Source organism: Hemicordylus capensis, chromosome 2 (genome assembly GCF_027244095.1).
Source record: "Hemicordylus capensis ecotype Gifberg chromosome 2, rHemCap1.1.pri, whole genome shotgun sequence".
Classification (NCBI taxonomy): Eukaryota; Metazoa; Chordata; class Lepidosauria; order Squamata; family Cordylidae; genus Hemicordylus; species Hemicordylus capensis.
The window spans coordinates 201,826,201-201,846,437 of record NC_069658.1 but is presented as its reverse complement, the minus strand read 5'-3'; the positions used below and the strand labels follow the sequence as shown (position 1 = coordinate 201,846,437).

At 48.0% G+C, this 20,237-nt stretch overlaps 1 protein-coding gene across 2 annotated transcripts in view; it reads right to left on the bottom strand.

Moving 5' to 3' along the window:
* Positions 1 to 20,237, bottom strand: part of MAP3K12 (mitogen-activated protein kinase kinase kinase 12) — a 152,275-nt gene that overhangs the window by 53,684 nt on the left and 78,354 nt on the right. The window contains exon 1 of one of the 2 annotated variants that reach the window (XM_053297520.1): positions 7,116 to 7,873. The exons of the other annotated variant lie outside the window; for it this stretch is intronic. The gene's annotated coding sequence lies outside the window, so the exon portion shown is untranslated. Of the gene's footprint in view, positions 1 to 7,115; positions 7,874 to 20,237 lie in introns of those variants that run through there. 2 annotated transcript variants of the gene reach the window in all.

Here is a 20,237-nt window from a genome sequence, read left to right as displayed (position 1 = left end):
AAATAGGGACAATTAGTCTCAGAAGCAATCCTGAATTATTACATTTTTGGTTTCAAGCAAATTTTCTTCATCTTTGCAACTACAACAGGGCAAGAGGGCAAGCAGTGCAATGAAACCAGTGAACAGGGAGAATTAGCTACCATTTAATTCTTCGTGATGAAGAGTTCTGTGCAACCCACAAGCCTGCACAGTTCCACACCCACTGTTGCTGATCCAGTAAAATAGACCACGTTACCCTATTTTTACATTTCAGGGAATTAGGAAATTGGACGCCATCAGGAAGGTACTAGCTGGAACCAGTCCCCTTTCTTTTCTCCCTGCTGGGCTGGTTTCCTCCTGCTTGGGCTGCTCTTTAAGCTCAACTGCCAGCTGGCAGTAAATTCAAAGGCACTGCTAAAGGGAAACCTTGCTATTGGACAACACTGTGTCACTAGGTGATATGGCAGCATTAGCATAACCCAATCAGCCTACTTGCTCTCCCTGCCCTTCATTTTGATCTATCTGTGCTTGGAAAGCTTCTTTCTCTCACTGACACACACAGCCTAAAATAGGAAAACTTGGCAGGAACAAGGTACAGTTCATTAGGTCTCTGGAAGGGTTAACCAGTGGCCTTGAGAGTGGGGTGTGTGTGTGTGTGCGCACACACGCGCCTGCATGTGTGTGTTTAACCTTCTGAAGCCTGGACACAATTTGAAGATCTTTGTGTTTCAGACTAAAAGCTAGAGCTTTGAAGGTTCAAAGGTATTGGTTAGACAGACTCCCAGTGCTTAAGCCTAAAAATAGGAAGCTTAGACAATAAATACACACCGTGGGATGGAGACTAGGTCACAAAGGCAGGAGACAAAAAAGCATTCTTATCCTTCTAATCCCAGATTCATGCAGTATCCTAGTCACAGAAAAACCATTTTGTATATAGATGGGAAGGGAGGGGGAATACAATGACAGGATTTTTTAACTGGATCAACTTCTGTTGGTGCAGTTGTCTGCAAATTTTTGTGTTAGACAGAACTCTTTTACCAACCCAATGCGTGCAGCAAAAGAAATAACATGAACAAAGTTTCTTTTTTTGAAGATCAAAAGAAGGAACTTAGAAAGGGATGCTGAGAGAGAGCCAAGTGAACATTTTTATTTTAAATTCTTTTGTTTTATCCTGTTGTTAACCACCCTGGGGTCTTAGGACAAAGGGCAGAATATAAATATACATAAAATAAGTATTTATTTATTTATTTATTTATTTATTTTAAAAAATACACTATAACTAAGGAAACAGGTTTTACTGGGACAAAAACAATGATAAAGGTATGCATGTTTTTGAGTTGCACAGCATTCTTGAACAGGCCAAATGGAAAGATGCTTAAAATATATTTTCTATACAGCTACATTACAGAAAAGCACAAGACTGGATTATGTTTTGGAAATTTTTTGGACATAAACTAGGCCATAATTGCGTTAGACCAAATCTGCTGGCAAAATGGTTTATCGGTAAGAGGCATAATCTAGCCTGAGTTAAAGAGTTTTAAATTCCATTAATTCTAATGGAGAAGAGATAGTGAGGCTGTTCTTACACGCACCCTAACCCAGGCTAGGGAAGCCCAGCCTGTGTTAGGCTACATGTGAGAGCTGCTGGGACTGGGTCCAGTCCCACAGAGGCAGCACAGCCTAGCCCAGCTTTGTAACCTGGCTTTTAGCCATGGTTAAAGGTGTGAGTGAGCCCATAACCCGGGCTCCGGGGTCTTGTGTTTGCTGGGGCTGCATTCAGCCCCAGCAGACACAGAGACAGGCGCCTGGGGTGCCCATCTCCTGGGGGAATCCCCCAGTGTACTGCACATGTTGCACAGTGCCTTGTGGGATATCCAGAGGCCAGGACATATCATCCCGGCCTCCCAAGCTCTGTGTTGCACCACACAGTATGGGTCGTCTGGGAGTACGGTCTGCACTCCAAGCAACATTTCAGTGCACATCTGGTGGGAAGGAGAGTTGGACCAGCCTTCCCTGCCGCCTGCCCAGTTGTGTGAATGGCCCAAGTAACTCACATACCACAAAAGAACATGGGCAACCTGAGCACTGCCCACACGTGTGTGTGTGTGTGTGTGTGTGTGTGTGTGTGTGTGTGTGTGTGTGTAAGCACCACTGGTGAAATTGCTCTGTAGGGTAGCCCTACACCATCGTAAGTGCTCCATGCACACTGTTATGTGATGTGATGCCTATTGGAAATAATGGACATTGTGCAACTGTGGGGATGGAACCCTTCTGACAGAGCAGGGCTGCCCTAGAGCACAGCCCTATTTGCGGTGCCTACACGTACACAGGGATATGAGCAATGCTCAAGCCACCTGTGCTCCAGTAAGTGGCATGAGAGCCAATAACAACAGTGGTAGGGATGTGCATGAATCGAGGTCCATGTACAAGTTTGGAGCCGATCCGGTTTGGACAAGCCCCGAACCAGTTCGGTGGTGCCAGCAGTGGGGCAGGAGCAGCGAGCGGGATCTTTAAAAAGGAGGAGAGCAGGTCCTTCCCTGCTTTTCGCCACCACGTGCAGCTTCCTGCTGTGAGGGAGGTCCCCCCACCGCCCGCAAGAACCTGTGTGTGCCGCTGGGACACACATGGCATCCATGCATGTGCAGGTACCATTTAGGTGGTCAGCATGGTGCACACGCCATGTGCGGGTTCTTGGGGGGGGGCACCCTCACAGCAGGAAGCTGCATGTGGCAGCGGAGAGCAAGGAAGGACCTGCTCTTCTCCTTTAAAGCCCACTGCTCCCCCCACCCCCAGTGGCACCAAACCAGTTCGGACCTTGTCCAAACCAATTCGGCCCTGGAGCTGTGCATGAACCTCAGTTTGTGCACATCCCTAAACAGTGGGCAACACCCAGTCTAGTTAGTCATGACCACACACCACTGAAATCAGTGGGGCAAATTAAGACCCGATGGGTCTTAGTCTGGATGCTGCCCATTGAGAGGATTCATTTGGTGCTTGAGAATGTTCCAAGTACTCCTCATACATTATCCAAGTGGTCCTATAACAATCCTCTAAGGGTGATTAGCATTATTAGCCCCATATTGCAAATGGAGTGCTGAGGCTAAGAGCATGGATGTTTTGTGCTTTCCTCTTAGCATTGAAATCAATGGGATTTAACTCAGGTTCGATGCCTGATCCAAGATGTTTGGCAGTTCAAAAAACACAGAGAGAAGACCACATTGGCTACTGGGCTAGGAGTTACAGACTTTCCCTACCATTCTAATGCTGAGGGCTCCTTTCTTATGACTCTTCCCTTGTTTGTAGCACTCAGCACAGGATAAGATTCTATCACTCTCTCCTTAATATGCTTATAGAGCCCTTCATCTCCTTAGGATTGGTCTGACTCATAGCTTTTAGTGGATTTATCCTCATTGCCCTACTGTAATAAGAAGCAAGGCCAGGGATATTATTCCATGATGGGGAACAGAAGACCAGCCAGCCCACCTGAAGTTGCCCAAGGTCAAATGAGATGTCTATGGGCGGGCAGCCTGCGAGCAGACTGTGCCAGGATAGCCCTGCTGAGCAAAGCGGAGGCATCTTTTGAAGTGGCAGATCTTTTATGCTGAGCAGGGGGAGAGCAACTGTCCCATCCCAGCACAGCATCTTCCCAGTGGCTGTTCCTGATGTTACTTTATACGTAGACACATATAATGTGTCTATTTTTTAGATTGTGAGCCCTTTTGGGACAGGGAACCATCTGTGTGTGTGTGTGTGTGTGTGTGTGTATATACCATTTTTAGAACTTTTGATGAAAAGCAGTATATAAGTAGTAGTAGTAGTAGTAGTAGTAGTAGTAAAAGAGCAGGGGGCATTGATCCACATGAGCTAGACTATTTACTACCCCATCCGCTCCACAGAACTCTGACATACTCATCAGCAATGGTGTGGGAGTGTGCAGTGCGCATGTGTGTGCATTCTGAGCGAGAGAAAGAGCTACCATCATTCGAATGAGAATTCACAAAACAGAGGGGGACCCGGCTCATATTTGTCCCTAGGTGCTGTAAGGATTTGAAGAGCTGGATCTGTGTCAGTAAGAACAGAAGGTTGGATTCTGTCCCAAGTGCCTGGTTATGCCAGCACATAAAAACAGCGACTCCTTGCAAACTCATCTCTCCAGTCTTCGTGAGATGCTCTCTCTCTCTCTCCCCCTCTCTCTCTCTCTCTCTCTCTCTCTCTCTCTCTCTCTCTCTCTCTCTCTCACACACACACACACACACACACACACACACACACACACACGCATCAACAATGTGTCTCATCTGCCTGTCCTGTACTCCACTGTCGAGACTAGTGATTGGCTGGTGAGCTGTTTGTATGCAAATGAAGCCTGCTGCCCATGTGGGTCCTTCCTAGCAGCTGTCATTTGTAGGAGCATGTGGCATCGAGGAAGCACAGGGCAATGATGTTGTTATCTTGACTGACTTGGGCCAGCTCTTCTCATCCCCCTCCTCAAGGAAGCAAATGGGGCTGGGGGACCTTACAGAATTCCAGTTTGCAGACTCTCAGCAGGGCAATCAGTGGGGCATGGTGTGAAGACCACACCCTGCTGATATTGATAGCATACAGTTTTAGGTTATCTCATTTGCCCAAGTGAAGTCATTATCTCCTCTTATAGACCAGTCCTTCCCTCATGCCAATGTCACCCTCTCTCTCTCTCCACAAAGGCCACCCCCATTTCTGGAGAGACAATCAATTGGATCCAGGTCTCTATGGGAGACATCAGTCTTGAGCAAAGGAGAATGAATTTGACTGAAGGGTTGGTAGGGGATAGTTACAACTGGCTAGATATCGGAGACTGACAGTGGGAGGGAGGGAGGAAGTGAAAGAGAGCTAAAAACCGAGATGGATGGATGGACATAATGGATGGAAACACAGATTTAGCAAGGGGGGGGGCAGAACCTGAAAGAACAGAGGGAACTCTCACACATTAGTTAGACAAATAGATGTAGCAGGCCTACAAAATGGACAATGAGACACAGGGCTGCCAACAGGACTTTCTCTGCTTTATGCAATACTTGGCATAAAAAAGCCTGGGGTGCACTCAAGGATCTATACAAGCTTCTCTGAGCTCTGCCCACCCCCACCCCGCCGGCACCTCATCATATAGATTCCCATGTACTCCCCTGTCTGTGGCCCTGGTGAGATGTAGCACAGGGAGAGAGATGGATGGATGTGTGGACAGACAAAGAGTAAAGACTGAAATATTACCAAAGAGGCAGAGACAGACAACAGTCTCTAAATCCAGGTCCCACTGTGATACTTCTTCTTTCACAAGTGCCCCTGCCTCTACTCTTCAGAAAGCATCCATTTCTTTCTCGTAACAGGAGCCCTTTTATATTAAATGTCCATTGATCTCCACATTGAGTCCCTCCTGTGTTGCTTTCACTACCTGGAAAGATGCTGTCACCTCTGCCCAAATCCACCCCCCCTAAAATGATAGCAAAATTGGGGCCTCCTCTAGCAACTAAAATGGCCAGTGCAGCCAGTCATGAGCAGAACTCTGCACTCTCACCCCCTCGCGTCTCAAGGGAACCCAAACCCACAGGATGAACATTAGCTCACCCCTTGCAAACAGACTTTGGGAGAAAAGGAGAGGGATAAAATAACCCCTCTGCTCAGCACACTTGGGCAGATCTTACAGACTTCTGTCCTGGACCTGGGTGTGTTTCCACACCCCCATTAATTAATTCATGCGCGCATGTGTTCATTTGAATTTGTAACTCACCCTATCCCAAAAGTTCAGTAGGGGTAATAAAAACCTTTCAAAAACCTGAACCCCCAATTAACATTCTCTTTGAAAAAGTAAATCATTTACATATGAAATATCCACCCTCATGTTGGATCTTCCTGGATCATTTAAGCCATGACCAAATATCTCCAAGGCACTCAGGTCCAGATTCTGTTGAACCTCCACAGAGAGGGAGTTTAATAGCTGTGGAACAGACACAGACCAAAGTTCTCTGGCTGCTGTCTTTGTTCAAACACAATATGGGAGATGGGCCATAGGCCAGTGGGACAACCCATGCTTTGCACACAAAAGGGTCCGGGTTCAGTCCTTGGCAATTAAAAAGGAACTCAGGCATCAGAGCTAGAGGAGACTTCTGCCTAGGACCCTGAATCAGAGTAGGCAACAGGAAGCTGCATGGACCAAGCATTTGACTCACAAGAAGGCAGCTACCCCGGTCTAGCAAATATTTTCACAAGGCGCTTGCTGATGACAGACCAAAATTCTATGGCACCCTCCAGGGTTGGCTGTCATCCCAGGATGCCCACCTGCCCCCTCTTTTATTTATTTATTTTATTTTATTTATTACATTTATATCCTACTCTTCCTCCAAGGAGCCCAGAGTGGTGTACTACATACTTGAGTTTCTCCTCACAACAACCCTGTGAAGTAGGTTCAGCTGAGAGAGAAGTGACTGGCCCAGAGTCACCCAGCTAGTCTCATGGCTGAATGGGGATTTGAACTCGGGTCTCCCCGGTCCTAGTCCAGCACTCTAGCCACTACACCATGCTGGCTCTACCTACATCACACTGGCTCTACCCTCTGGGCTTGCCAATTGGTTGGGTTTTTTTTGGGGGGGGGGTTGCAGGCAAGATAGCCATATTGGCCCAGGGACTACCAGTTACTGATATCTATCCTACATGGTGTCCTCAGACAGTCTTAGAAAGCACACCAGGATGCAGAAATGCATGTGGTGCCTTAGAGTTCAAACCTCTGACTTTCAGAGCCATCTCTGAGTGGAGCAAAAGTCCCTTCAGCCTCTCTCCACTGCTGCTTCCAAAGAGTAATACACATCCGAACTGAGCTGACACTCCTCCATCCCCTAGATACTCCTTTCCATCTCAGCACCCACCACTAAAGCTATTAACCTCCTTCTCTTACAACCAGATAAAACTTCCCTGAGCTGGAAGTCAGATCCCCCCCATTCTCCCACCCCTTGAAAGGCCACTGGAGATCAGGACCCCAATCTTGGGACCTGATGGTTCAATGAGCCAGGGAAACCTCTTGCACTGTATGGCAGGAAAAATAAAGCAGTAAACCCCTCCAACACCCCATGTTTGCCTCCTCTGCCAAACAGGAGCATTCTGCTCACCTGTGCGTGGTCCAAGCAATCCAGCACTTGATTTCTCCCCCAAAGTGGTCAGCGCAATTTGTCCTCACTTGGATTCTTGCAAAGCCGCCTTCTCTGTTTACCTTTTGACCTCTCTCCCCCAGAAGGGAGAGGATGACTCCAACTGCCCCTCACAGGAACTAACATATCAATGCCATGTGGTTTTGTTTATTTGCTCTTCAACATGGTCCTTGGCTGGGGTTGGGGGTGGGATATCTCTGGGAAAGGACCTTAGTGTGTTCTGTCTGTCACACACACACACACACACACACACACACACACACACACACACACACACACACACACCCCTCTTTTTAGAAAGCCTCAGAGGCAGATCTAGCTTCCCACTCAGCTATCCTCAGCACTATGTAATCATTCCACCCATGGCCATCTGGCTCATCATCTAAGGCTGCAGTTCTATACATGCTTACCTGGGAGTAAGCTCCACTGAACACTGTTGGGACTTACTTCTCAATAAACATGCCTAAGATTGGGCTGCTGCCTGTCTGCCTAGTGTCTCTCCCCATCCATCATGCTGTGCATCCATCCCATGGACAAGCATGCCACCTCTCTCTCGAGCCCACCCCCTACAACAATCAGACAGCCCAGCAATTTACCTTCCCAACACTCATACACCCACCTCCTGCCTCGCTCCCTCTGCTAGCCATGTGCTGTCCCTGCTGCAGTCTGGGCTCCTCTCGCTGCCTGCCTCTTTCAATCCCTCTCGCTTTCCCTCCTTCCTCCCCCTGCCTCTCTTTAGTTCATCTCTCTCCACTCCTTCCCCTCCTCGCACAACCAGGCTCCAGCCAATGGGCTGCATTGGCGGCCGTCTCTGCTGCAGGTAGCTCAGTGGCTCGGCTGCTGATGTCATCGCAGCGGAATGCGGGAGACAAGGTGAAGTGTTGCCATGTGTGTGTGTGGCCGGGGGGGGGGGGGTTGTGTCCAGGACCAGGCCTGAGGCAGGAGAGGGCTTGGAAGGATAGCACTCCCTCCTTCCCCCTCACTCGGCTCTGCGTCTGTTTTCTCACTTTCTTTTTCTGTAAAGGTGCTGGGTGGTGGTGGGGAGCCAGAGGAAAACCGGCTGCCTACCCTTTTCATGCTTCCAGCTACAGCAGTTTCCCTCTCCAAAACTGCTGCCAGGGAAGGCATAGCGGGAAGGTACAGGAAAAAGACACTGGGAAGACATATGTCTTCTGTATTCACCACTCACATGGCAGTTTCCCCATGAAACTGAAGGTCGGGAAATTGAGGACTGAGAAGAGGAAGTACCTTTTCCACACCGCGCATAATTCATCTATGGAATTCTTTGCCATGGGATGTGGTGATGGCCACTTGCTTGGCTGGCTTTAAAGGGGGCTTGGACCCATTCACGGAGGACAGGTCGATCAACGGCTACTACGCTGGTGGCTACAAGCCACCTCCAGCCTCAGAGGCAAGATGCCTCTCAATACCAGCTGCAGGGGGACCGACGGCAAGAGAGAAGGCATGGCCTCACTTCTGGCTTGTGGGCTTCTCAGAGGCATCTAGTGGGCTCTTGTGGGAAACAGGATGCTGGACCTCTTCCAGCAGGGCTGTTGTTATTCTGGAGAGGCCTGTGGAAGTTAAGCTAAAACCAGCCTCAGCCCAGCCTGCACAGGAAGGCCCTCTATTTCACTCCCCTACACAAGAGGAAGATCCTTCATACTCAGCCTGAACAGTGCAATCCTGGGCGAACTTCCTTGGCAGTATTATTATTATTATTATTATTATTATTATTATTATTATTACATTTATATCCCACTCTTCCTCCATGGAGCCCAGAGTGGTGTACTACATACTTGAGTTTCTCTTTCACAACAACCCTGTGAAGTAGGCTAGGCTGAGAGAGAAGTGACTGGCCCAGAGTCACCCAGCTAGTTTCATGGCTGAATGGGGATTTGAACTCGGGTCTCCCCGGTCCTAGTCCAGCACTCTAACCACTACACCACGCTGGCTCTCTAGTAAGTCCCACTAAGCCCCATCGGGCTTACTGCAGGTAAGTGTGCATAGGGCTGCAGCCAAGATGGAATAAATATTCTATGCCCCTATGGTGTCATGGTTAGTAAGACTTGTGAGGCCCCAAAGTAACAAAAATATTTAGACACTGGAGAGGGGGGATGCTACGTTGGGTTGAATAGGGACAGTTGCTCTCCCCCAACTTAATATAAGAGAACCAACTCTTTAAAAGGTTCCTCTTTGCCCAGTTCATGGGGATTACAGGGGATATGCAAAAAGTCGTTACTGTAAAATAGTGGCCTACATGTTGCATTTCCACGTGGGCATTTCCAATCAGCCCACGTTGCTGCAAGTGTATAAGGAAGTGCCATTTGTCTTGCTTAAAGTGGTGTGCTGGGACTTGGCAATAGGGGTGTGCAAGAACTGAATTTCGCAGTTTGAATTCAGACCAAATTTGAACCGAACTACTGGTCCGTGAACGGGTTTGGTTGAATCAACCAGCAGGTTTGGTTGAACTAACCAGTGAGGATTCCCCTTTACAAGTAAAGGGGTAGGGGGAGTCCTTGAAAAGTCTTCTAAAAGGTGGTGGTGAGGAGTGGCTAGAGGGCCCCTTTAGAAGTAGATTAAGGTTTTTACTGGCCCAGTGGAGACAGTGGCTGCTCCTTAAGGCCTCCCCCCCCCCGCACAGTCCAAGCATGCGGCGCTCCCTCCAGCAACCTGCCCATACAGCAGCAACACAGTTCTGGCCTCTGTGGATGCAACTGAATGATTGAACCATCGAACCGGCCCAGTTTGAGGCAAACCAAACCATTTGGGATTGAACGGTTCATGCACACTGGGCTGTTCTTCAGGAGTGCAACTTACGCTGGCTAACATTCTGCACAGCGATGTGTCCGTAAGGAGCCTTCAGAATCCCTGCACTGAAGGTTTCTTGCACAGCAGACTGGGTGTGAAGCGGGAGTGTGTTGATTGGCTAGTAACACTGCCTATCAAGAGGAATTTAAAATTAGGAGCCTCCTCTGGAGAGAATTCCTAATGGAGGGGTTTTGGAACGGAGCGAACAGGTGGCTATAAAATTTAGTTGGAGTTAACTGACAGATTCAGATAGAGATGGTTAGGGCTAGAGAGAGGATCTCTGGTTAGGGTCTCTAGAGCAGGACTGAGGATGTAATTGGGAGGCCGGTGGGTAGCTTTTACACCAAACTCCACAATAACCATGAAATGAAAAGAAAGCCACAACTTGATCCAGTATAGTACTATAATTCAACATATTTACAGTCTAAGATGAGACAAAACATACATGACTGGGAAACATATCAATGAAACTAAGTATGTAACATTGGAGGGTCGGTAGAATCCATAGCACGGAGACTGATGTGATGTGATGTGATGTGATGTGATGTGATGTGAAACAAATAAGTCCATACATGCATGATGGTGACCTGGTGACCTCCATTTCGCTGTAGGTGTTTTTCAGGTGGAAAATGGTTTTCACAAAATATTACTCCACATACTCCAGAATCAAATCTTTATGTTAGCAACCACCTCTACTACTTCTGAAGAATTCACTCAGAAAAACAGCTTATCGTAAGGTACAAAGCTACTCTAAAAGTACAAACCTACAAAAACAGGTTCTTGTAAGGTACAAAGCTACTCTCAAAGAACTGTTCCAAACTGTTACAGGGATATACATGTACAGGGGAATCTGGCGACCTGCGAGGATTCCCCTTTACAACTCAAGGGGCATTCCCTATGCTAAGCTGGGCGGGGGGAGGCAAGAGAATGGGTACTTGGTACTTTCTACATGGTGGAGGCGGTGATGGGGGCTTCTTTGAACCCCCCACTGGCCTTCTGAAGAAGAGCCTGACCCTCTGTAGACGCGCAGAGGCCATTTTCATTACCTCCATGCATTCACAGAGACCATTCGTCCCAGGCTGCTCTTCAGGAGGCTGGTGGAGGGTTTGGAGGAGCCCCTGCTGCTGCCATCTGCCCCTCCTGCAAAGCGAAGGTACTAAATACCTGTTCTCTCACCCTCCTAACTTAGTATAGGGAATGCCCCTTTTCTTGTGGAGGGGAATCCTTGATGGATTCCCCTTTACAAGTATATCCCCTGAACCAGCGTGCAAACCGTTTTGGCCTAGTTTAGTGGCCGGACTGGACAGGACCCGGTTCGGCCGGACCCGGAACCAGACTGGGCCGGGTCAAATTCAATCAGAATTCAAACCGAACTGGCCAAACCGGTTCTGTGCAAACCCCTAGCTGGGGATAATGGGAATTGTAGTCCAAAAACAGCTGAAGGGCTGAAGTTGTGCAGCTTTGCCAGAGTTGAATAGCTTGGCCTAATATTTCGTCTGCCTTTTGTGAGCAGTGCCATGCCTTGAAGATTGCCAGTGAACTATTCACAATGATCAAAGCAACCACCCATGCCATGTCTTCCTTCCCTATATGGTTCTGCTAACCAGAGCTCTGGCTGATAACAAGCCTAGCCAATTTGCCTGTGGTTGGTGGGATGGCTCTCCCCTCTCATGGCAGCTCATCAGCCCCAGGAAATCCCCTTTTCTGTCCAGAAGATCTCCTTCCCCCACTGCTCAGTAGACTTCTTGCGGCCATCACAGCTGAAATGTTACAGCAGATTTAATGGCAAACAGGAGCCCAATTCAGACATGATGCTGTATGAGTGTACAGATGTCTGCACGCCAGTATTCCCTGTAACAGGAATTCCCAGAGGATATTTACTACATCTCCCATCATCCCCATCTGCAATGGCTTTTGGCTGAGGATGATGGGAGTTACAGTCAAAAACATCTGGGAATCTCTGTTACAGGGAACTCTGCTGTACACTTGTACATGCATTTGTGTGAATGACTACCTGTGTTCCTTATAAGAGTGAACCTGGACACAGGCCATTCAAATGCATGGTACAGATAGGAAGTGCAGTTCTGTACCTGGAACATAGGAACATAGGAAGCTGCCATATACTGAGTCAGACCATTGGTCCATCTCACTCAATATTGTCTACACAGACTGGCAGTGGCTTCTCCAAGGTTGCAGGCAGGAATCTCTCTCAGCCCTATCTTGGAGATGCCAGGGAAGGAACTTGGAACCTAGACGCTCTTCTCAGAGCAACTCCTTCCCCTAAGGGGAATATCTTATAGTACTCACACATCGTCTCCCATTCATAAGAAACCAGGGTGGGCCCTGCTTAGCTAAGGGGGCAAGTCATGCTTGCTACTACAAGACCAGCTCTCCTCTCCTTTCAACAGAACCTGCATTCAACATAACATGTGAATGACTGTACCTGTGTACAGATCTGTACCTGTGTACAACTCATACGAGTGTTGAACATGACATGTGGATAGACCTAGGGTGAGCATTCCATTTGGGCAGGAGGGACACTTGGGGCAGATTCGGACCAGGTGCCTCAAGCTGCCAACCCACAGATCAAAGACAGAGTGCATAAGAGGACGAGTACTATCTTTTAAGTAGTGGTTTTCTTTCTCTCTCCTCTGTAGAGCTGCTGAAGAAGGAATCCCATGGGTGAAGGGACACACTCAAAATAGAACAGCCTTTCCTAGGCAGCTCTACAAGCTATGACTCATTCCCTACCTTTGTTCTACCTCAGTATTCACTAGCATATGTGTGCACCTGTGGACACTGACAGAACTGCATCTTATCCACACCTTTATATAAACACCTTGTAGAGGGCCCATCTCTTTCTTCCTCTTTGTCTTGGTCCCCTTTTTCAGTACAGACTGCTTGCTTTCCCACAGCAGAAGGTCTTTCTCCACTCCCCTGTCTTTAGGGCTCAGAATGGTACTGTCTGTTTTGTGCCTGGGGCTGGTCTCTCTTCGAGCAGTGCCTAGACCATTGCACCATAGGAAGTTTGCTCCTTTACTGAATCTGGTCAGGGCTCTTTGGGCCACTGTCTGTGAAAGTGGGCCCCCAAGCACTGTGTGTTGCACTAAGATGTTAAGCGTATTCATACACGCAGCCTAACCCAGACTATGGTAGCCCAGCTTGGGTTAGGCTGCACGTGTGAAGCACTAGGATCCAGGAAGATCCTGGCACTGCCCACCTGCCTGGCCCAGCTTTTTACCCTGGCCTTTAGCCAAGGTTAAGGGTGCAAGTGCACCCTGAACTCCAGTGCTGGCGTCATGTGTGGATACAGAGATGGGTGCCTAAAGTGCCCATCGCACAGGGGTATCCTCCAATGCACTGCGCTCACCGCACAGTGCATTTTGGGCTACATGGAGGCTGGGACACATCTAGAGATCCGTGCTGCATGCAGCAGCACAAATCACATGGGAGTGAGGTCCACACTTCCCACCACCATTTCAGGATTGTCGGGGGGTGGGGAGGGAAGTTTTGTGCAGCTTTCCCCCACCTGTCCACTTCCTGGTCACAAATAGCCTTGTTATTAAGTCAAAAGGTAAATGTAAATGTAGAGGCAGCAAAGATTATGAAACCTTTGGTAATCATTGGCTGACCTGCTCTGATGTCACAGAGGGTAAGGCAGCAGAAAGGAGTGACAGAAGATGTAGGGCACCTAGGAAAGGAGAGCCCCATCAAGTGGCTTGAGTTTTGTGTTGGTGGCTGCTTCTCTTCATCTGTCTTCATCCCTCTTTCTCTCCCCTCAGAATTGTGTCTGGGCAAATGCTCCATTCAACTGACCCTCTGGGAATATTTTTGTGTGGGCTCCACTGATGACCAGATTTCAAACTCATATTCATACCTGGATGGAAGGTTGCAAGAAGCTCAGAGCACAGAGGCAGATTTGTGCTGGCAGATTTATAATCCTGGCAACTTCCATGAGGTTTAGCAATAAACAAAGGAAATCACATGCAAGCACTGCTCAGAGCTGGGGTTGAAAGAGCTGCTCAGGGGAGGTATCAAAGTCCTTCACAGATGTGAAAAACCAGGAGGTCCCCAGGACAGTCATGCCTTAATAATGCTAGTGAGAACTCTGGAGCAGGAGTACCTGTACTTTACCTGGGAAGCACCTTAGTTGTAGCATTTGAGGTGAGAGTCAAATGAAGATTGTCCTGCATGACCATTGCATATTTGTGGTAGGTTTTTCTGCTGCATGCCCATCCTTAGAAGTCACAGTCAGTCGTGGCTTCCCAGCACACATACATGGAGCAGAAAAAGTGCCTTCTCTGATGCCGTTTCATAACATATGAAGCGGCTCTGTGTTCATTAACCTTGGTGTATTGGGCCTACTTCTCAAGGAGATGGATAAGCCTGTATGCTACCTGAGAGGGTCCCAAGAGAGTTAGTCTCTCACCATGACAGAAAGATGCTGGGCACAGAGATGGCCTCGGGGATTGACTGTGGGCCCTTCTGAAGGCCCTGGGCTTTCAACAACTGCCAGTGATGCCCATCCCCGATGCTAACCCTGCTGAAAGGGATGAATGAGGTCACAATTCTCTGACAACTGTGGACCCCGTGGGCCTAGGCTGAAGGTGAGTTCGCATGGGGAAGACATGGGTATGTAGGAAATGGTGGAGAGAAGTGGCACTGGGGAAACAGAGGAGCTGTGACCGGGAAAGGGATGGTAAGCCATAGACGCAAAGGGGAAAAGATACAGGGGCAAGGAGCCAGGGACAGTGAGGCACAACACTCCTGTGATCTCTCTGTTGCCACTGTGTGTGCGCGCACACACTCTCTCCTCTCCAGGAAACAGGTCTGCTTTGGCTCATCCATTTCAAGAGGAGACAAAGTGAAAGGGAACATGTTTGGCATTGAGGGGAGGAGAGAGAGCGAGCTGGAGCAGCAAGGGCAGAGAGAGAGAGAGACTGGCCAGTGATGCTGGATGCCCCCTGCCTATTATAGCAAGCAGTGTCACCAGCTGAAGAACAGAGAGCTGCGATCAACACTGGTCTTCTGGCCCAGGGAGTGGAGCAGTGAGTAAGGGGGCTGGGGTGTGCAGCCAGCAAGGGGGGAAAGCCCAGAGGTGGGGGCAGCAGCAGAAATGAGGTGGGGTGGTGACAGCAGGCAGGTGGGGTGACACTCATGGGGTGGGGATGGGGCCCGTGCTTGCTGTCCTGTGATGTTCTCGCCGCCTCAGGCTGTCAGCTCACTTGGCCTCATGGTGGAGCGGTTCCCTTAGGGCATCCTCAAAATTATACTGGCACAGTCATGCCAGTATAGTTAAGGTGAAGAGTTTCAATGTTCCACTAGTAACACAGAGAGAAATAAATGGCACAAAGCTGGAAAATGTCATGCAGTTGAAATGGCCTAAGACCAATGTAGGTCAACGACCTTCAGTTAAGCGAAACTTGGATTTCATGGATGAAATTAATATTTGGGGATTTAAAAACTCAAGATCAACTCCCAAAGTCCCAAACTGTAACATTTAAAGCTAGAAAGTTTGAACTTCAAAGCCCCAAGCTCCCCCCACCCCACCCCACCCCACATTTCTGCATAATCCTGTACTTGGTTGGATTTACTATTTTGAAACTTCAAGCCTGTGGGCTTCCCTTTCCCCAAAAAGACTGAGGGAACCATACACATTTGGGGATTTCTCCCTCAGATATTGGTGCAGAACACCGGAAGTGTGAATGCAGCAAACCCCGTGTTTCATACAGGCACACTCATAGGGCAGTTGTGACTGACTGCAGCTCTCTGCAGAGAGTATCCTTAATGGGAAACCTGGGTTTGCCTCTGCATACCAGATTAGCCACTCTGTGTAGTCCTGTTCCAGGTTTTTCTCCCTTGTGCTCAAGTGTGTGTCTCCCATGCCTCCCAAAGCACACACCCCTTGCAGAGCTCTCACTTGGGATCTGACTTCCTCTCGGGCTTTAGCAACAGCCATCTACCTCATCTGGCCAATAAAAGTCCCCCCAAACGGAAATGAAATTAAATTGGCTAGAGCTGGCCAAGGGTAATTAATCAGGGAGCTTCTACCTTCTTGGCAGACTTTCGGTCTGGCTATTCATCACTCGAATGCCTTGAGATTTAAAGCAAAACACAGCAGCCTGAATGAGTGATGCGAAAGGACAAGCCTTCAAGAAATGTCCCCGCAGAGCAGTACTGCCGGGCTCAGACAAGTTCTCAAACATGTGTGAGGCTCAAGGGCCAACATGCAAGGTACGAGAGCAGCAGCGCACACAGAATTATGGGAGCACTCCGGGTTGTTCCGTGTGCAGCACTCAACTGGGCAATCCAGAAGCAGGTCCTACTGTGGCTGGGAAGTCTAAAGCAAGGCTGCATACATTCAGCCTCCATCTGTTTTTGGATTACAACTCCCATCAACCACAGAAGCCAGTAGGGATTATGGGAGTTGTAGTCCAACATCTGCAAGACGACCAAAGTTGTGCAGCCCTGGTCAAAAGCCAAAGCATAATGTGGGAGAATATATCAGATGACTAAAAAGAGGTGGGAGGATGTGTTTCTTTCTGTTTCACTGCTGTCGTTGCCCCCTTCATCCTTTTCAATGCAAGGGAGACTTCTAATTATATGTCCCTCTTCGTTCTCCTTCTCTTGCAGCAGCAGATTTGGGGGGCAAGGGCTTTCTCCCCTCTCTCTTCTAGGTTTGCTTAGATGGATAGCAGGCTGCTTCTTCCCTCTGGCAACACTGCTGGGGCAGCAAAGCAGACGAGGCTCGGTTTGTTTGCAAGAGAGCCAATGGTGAGGGAGGGGAGAAAACAGCAGAGGGTGGGAACTTACTCCCCTTTACACCAAGTTAGTGTGAAGGGTTGTTGAAATGCCTGGAGTTGCTGCTACCCACGGTCAGAAGGGGAAAATCTGAGAAGCGTAATAGGCACTGTGTAGCTCCCAGACAGTGTCCAGAGGTGAACAGGTGTATGATGCTACTGAGAGGGAAAGAAAAGGAGGGAGTGCAGGAAGAGGCTACGGTTGGACTTCCCACCCCTGAGAATGTTACGGCTCTAAGATGAGGATTCCACATTCATACTCTGGTAATCCTTTCCCAAAAGCTACATGCAATGGGCTGGATTCAAAAGTGCCCTCCCGCACGCAGACTGGGTCTTCTGCTCATGGAAGTACTGCGATTATACCTTGTAACATCTTTTATAAACTACCCTGGGGATATATTTGAGGGGCAGTATGGAAATGTTTTTCAACAAATACATAAAATAAAAATTTTATTAGAACAACTAAAAAATCACAAAGTGATGACTAACAGTCAAATTCCAGAAAACCCTTCCTCAGGTTTGATGTTAAAAGAAAAGAACGTAATAAGAACTAATGGAGCCTACGTCCCACTTCTTTTAACATGGTGACTCTCACATAGGATTCTTTTCTATGTACTGTGAATTCGGTTTGTATTTGGCTGTCACTACATAACTTACAAAGCCGCCTAATGGGGCAGCGGGGCAACCTGCCTAGAGAGCAGGAGGCTGTTGGTTCGAATCCCCGCTGGTGTGTTTCCCAGAACAGGGGAAACTCTGATAACGGGCAGCAGCAATAGAGGAAGGTGCTGAAAGGCATCATTTCACACTGAGTGGGAGGAAGCAATGGTAAGCCCCTCCAAGAAAACCACATGGCTCTGTGGTCGCCAGGAGTCGACACTGACTCGACAGCACAACCACGTAACTTTCAAAGGGGTATTGCCTGTACTTTCAGTGGCAGTCATTTTAAAACAGCATGGCAGATTGCGGGGGCGGGGACCTGTTCGGGGGTTTTTTAGGAAGGAAGGAAGGAAAGGATGTGGCTAGAAAGTGTAGTGGAAACCCAGTCCGTATTATGTTACAATCTGGAAGCCCAGTCTGTAGTATGTAACAATTGTGTCCAATGCAAAAGCACCTGCTGTACCAAGGTGTGCCAGAAGCAACGGCCACTCACATGTTATCTAGCTGTGTTTCTGGCACTGGTTGGAACTTCTTATTAGCTACATTTCAAGCCTGCCCTTCTTTCCAGGAGCTCAAAGAGGGGTGCAGGTTTTCAGCCTCCAGGGCCATCCCTAGGAGGGCAAGGGGCTGGGGGCGAGCAGCACTCTTCCTCAGCCACACTCCTCCTTCACTGCTGTTCCTCACCCCCCTGGCCTGCTGTATCCCCATCAGCCGCACCCCCTGCACTCCCCATCAGCTGCCACTCCTTGCCCCCCACCCTGCTCAGTGAAATGAAATGAAAGGAGGGTAATTCCCTAGTAGCTTTAGGGTTAATATAGCATGTAGTGCTAAAGACTTCCATCACTTCCCTTCAAGCAAAGAGAGAGGCGATTGAACCTTTCAGTCCTGTGTGAGCTGGATATTCAATGAGAGGCCCATGTGCACCCTGATTAAGCATCAGGGCACACATGCACCTCTCATTTAGTATCCAGCTTGTGCGGGGCTGAGAAGTTTATTTGCTGCTCTCCTCTCTGGAATGGGGGAGGCATTCAAACTCCTTAGTGCTGTATCAATTATAGACATAACTGCATGTTGCTCAGAGTGCTTCTAGAAGAAATTGAGATTGGTGGCAAATGCCACACACCATGCAATCACCTGAAGCAGGGTGATGCACATGTGCTTCTTTTGCTTACACGGGCACAGCTTTAGTCAGGATATCAGCCACTGGCTCTAGTCTAGGGTAACCAATAAGTTAGAGAAGTTTAAAAAAAGGTGGTAGTCATGTTAGCAAAGCCAGAAATCAAAATTCTACACCAATGTTACCCAAATAATACAACCACAGCAACCAATTTCTGCAGCCTATGACAAAAACGCAAATCCCACCCCCTTCTTTATTTTGTATAATTTATTCTACAATTTATTTGCATAATTTATCTGGCTTCTATCAGCCATTGGTGGAGGGGGTTATATAAGGCAAAGAAACTCTACCTTCTGAGTCAAACCGCCGAAAACCTATGCAGCAACGCCTTTGCCTTCCACAATTTAAACACCTATTGCCCACACACTCTGCAGCTTATCTTTACAACCATGAAGTCTAGAAACCTGCTCCTTTTTTAAAGTAATGAAAGCTAAACTTTCAGAGAGATGAATCCTGCATCCAGTACCACATTCTAAGGCTTTCCTGCACTCCTTAAAATTGTGGCATACACCCAGATTTGCACATACCTTTGTGCAAACAGGTCCACAGTCAGCACAGTAGGGCTGTTCTCATGATCATTAACTGGGTAGGACAAGCATCCTACGCAGCTTTGGGGACTGTGTGGGCTCCTGATTTTCTGCTGTGTGAGAGTTAAAAACTAGGTTGGAGGAGGGGAAAGTGACTGTGTAGGAGGCAGAGGCACTGCGACAAAGTCCTACCCACCACTTTGACCCGGTATATTACCAAGGGAGGAGGAAACACTGTCAGAACCTGTGCCCACCTTCCACACAATCACTTCCCCCTCCTCCGACCTAGCTTTTAACTCACACATGACCAAAAACGGGGAGCATGCACAGCTCCTGATGCTGGGTAGGACTCTTGTCCTACCCAGAGAACGGTCATGAGAACAGCCCTAGTCTCTCTTTTATTGCCAGGGTTTAATCTGAGCCAAGACCCACCAGAGAATATGTAAAGTACAAGCAAACAGGAGAAAGTTTCTGACCATGCACAGAGCGTATTTTCAAAACCAACAAGTAACTTGCTAATTTTACTTTTACAGGGCTGAAGAGTGAGGGGGAGGCAAGAGTAAGGAATGAATATGAGCCAATGAATCAACGTTGGCTTTGTATTAGTAATTTAGTTGAGAATACTGAATGGAGGCATCCTGCCCAGCTCTTCTCCATCTGCAATTTTTCTAGCGGAAATTGCCAACAAGAATTTTTGTGAAACTAGGCCTTGAGTCTCTGGGAGACTGCTTAGGAAAAACATTTTGCTATCCAGTAATTGGGTTGAAATAGACTCCATTTAAGTCACTGTTTTTGTTTTTAAACACTCACCCACCCACCCAATTACTCCAGTATATTGTAATGCACTTTTTTAAAAAAAATCCTCCAAAAAAGTTAATACAAGGGCTGCCACCAGGAGGGTTTTCACACAGCAGGCTTTATTGAGAGTTCAAAGCTGCCTGAAAAAAACCAACACAAAAAGTTGATTTTTTTTTTTACCCTGGATATAAATTGGGCTGCATCCATAGGATGGAACCCGCCCCCAAAGTAAATTAATAGAAAATAACCAAAGGTCCAATTGCCAAATTTTGGGACAAAAAATGTATTTTGAATTTGTAAAAATCAAATAAACGGA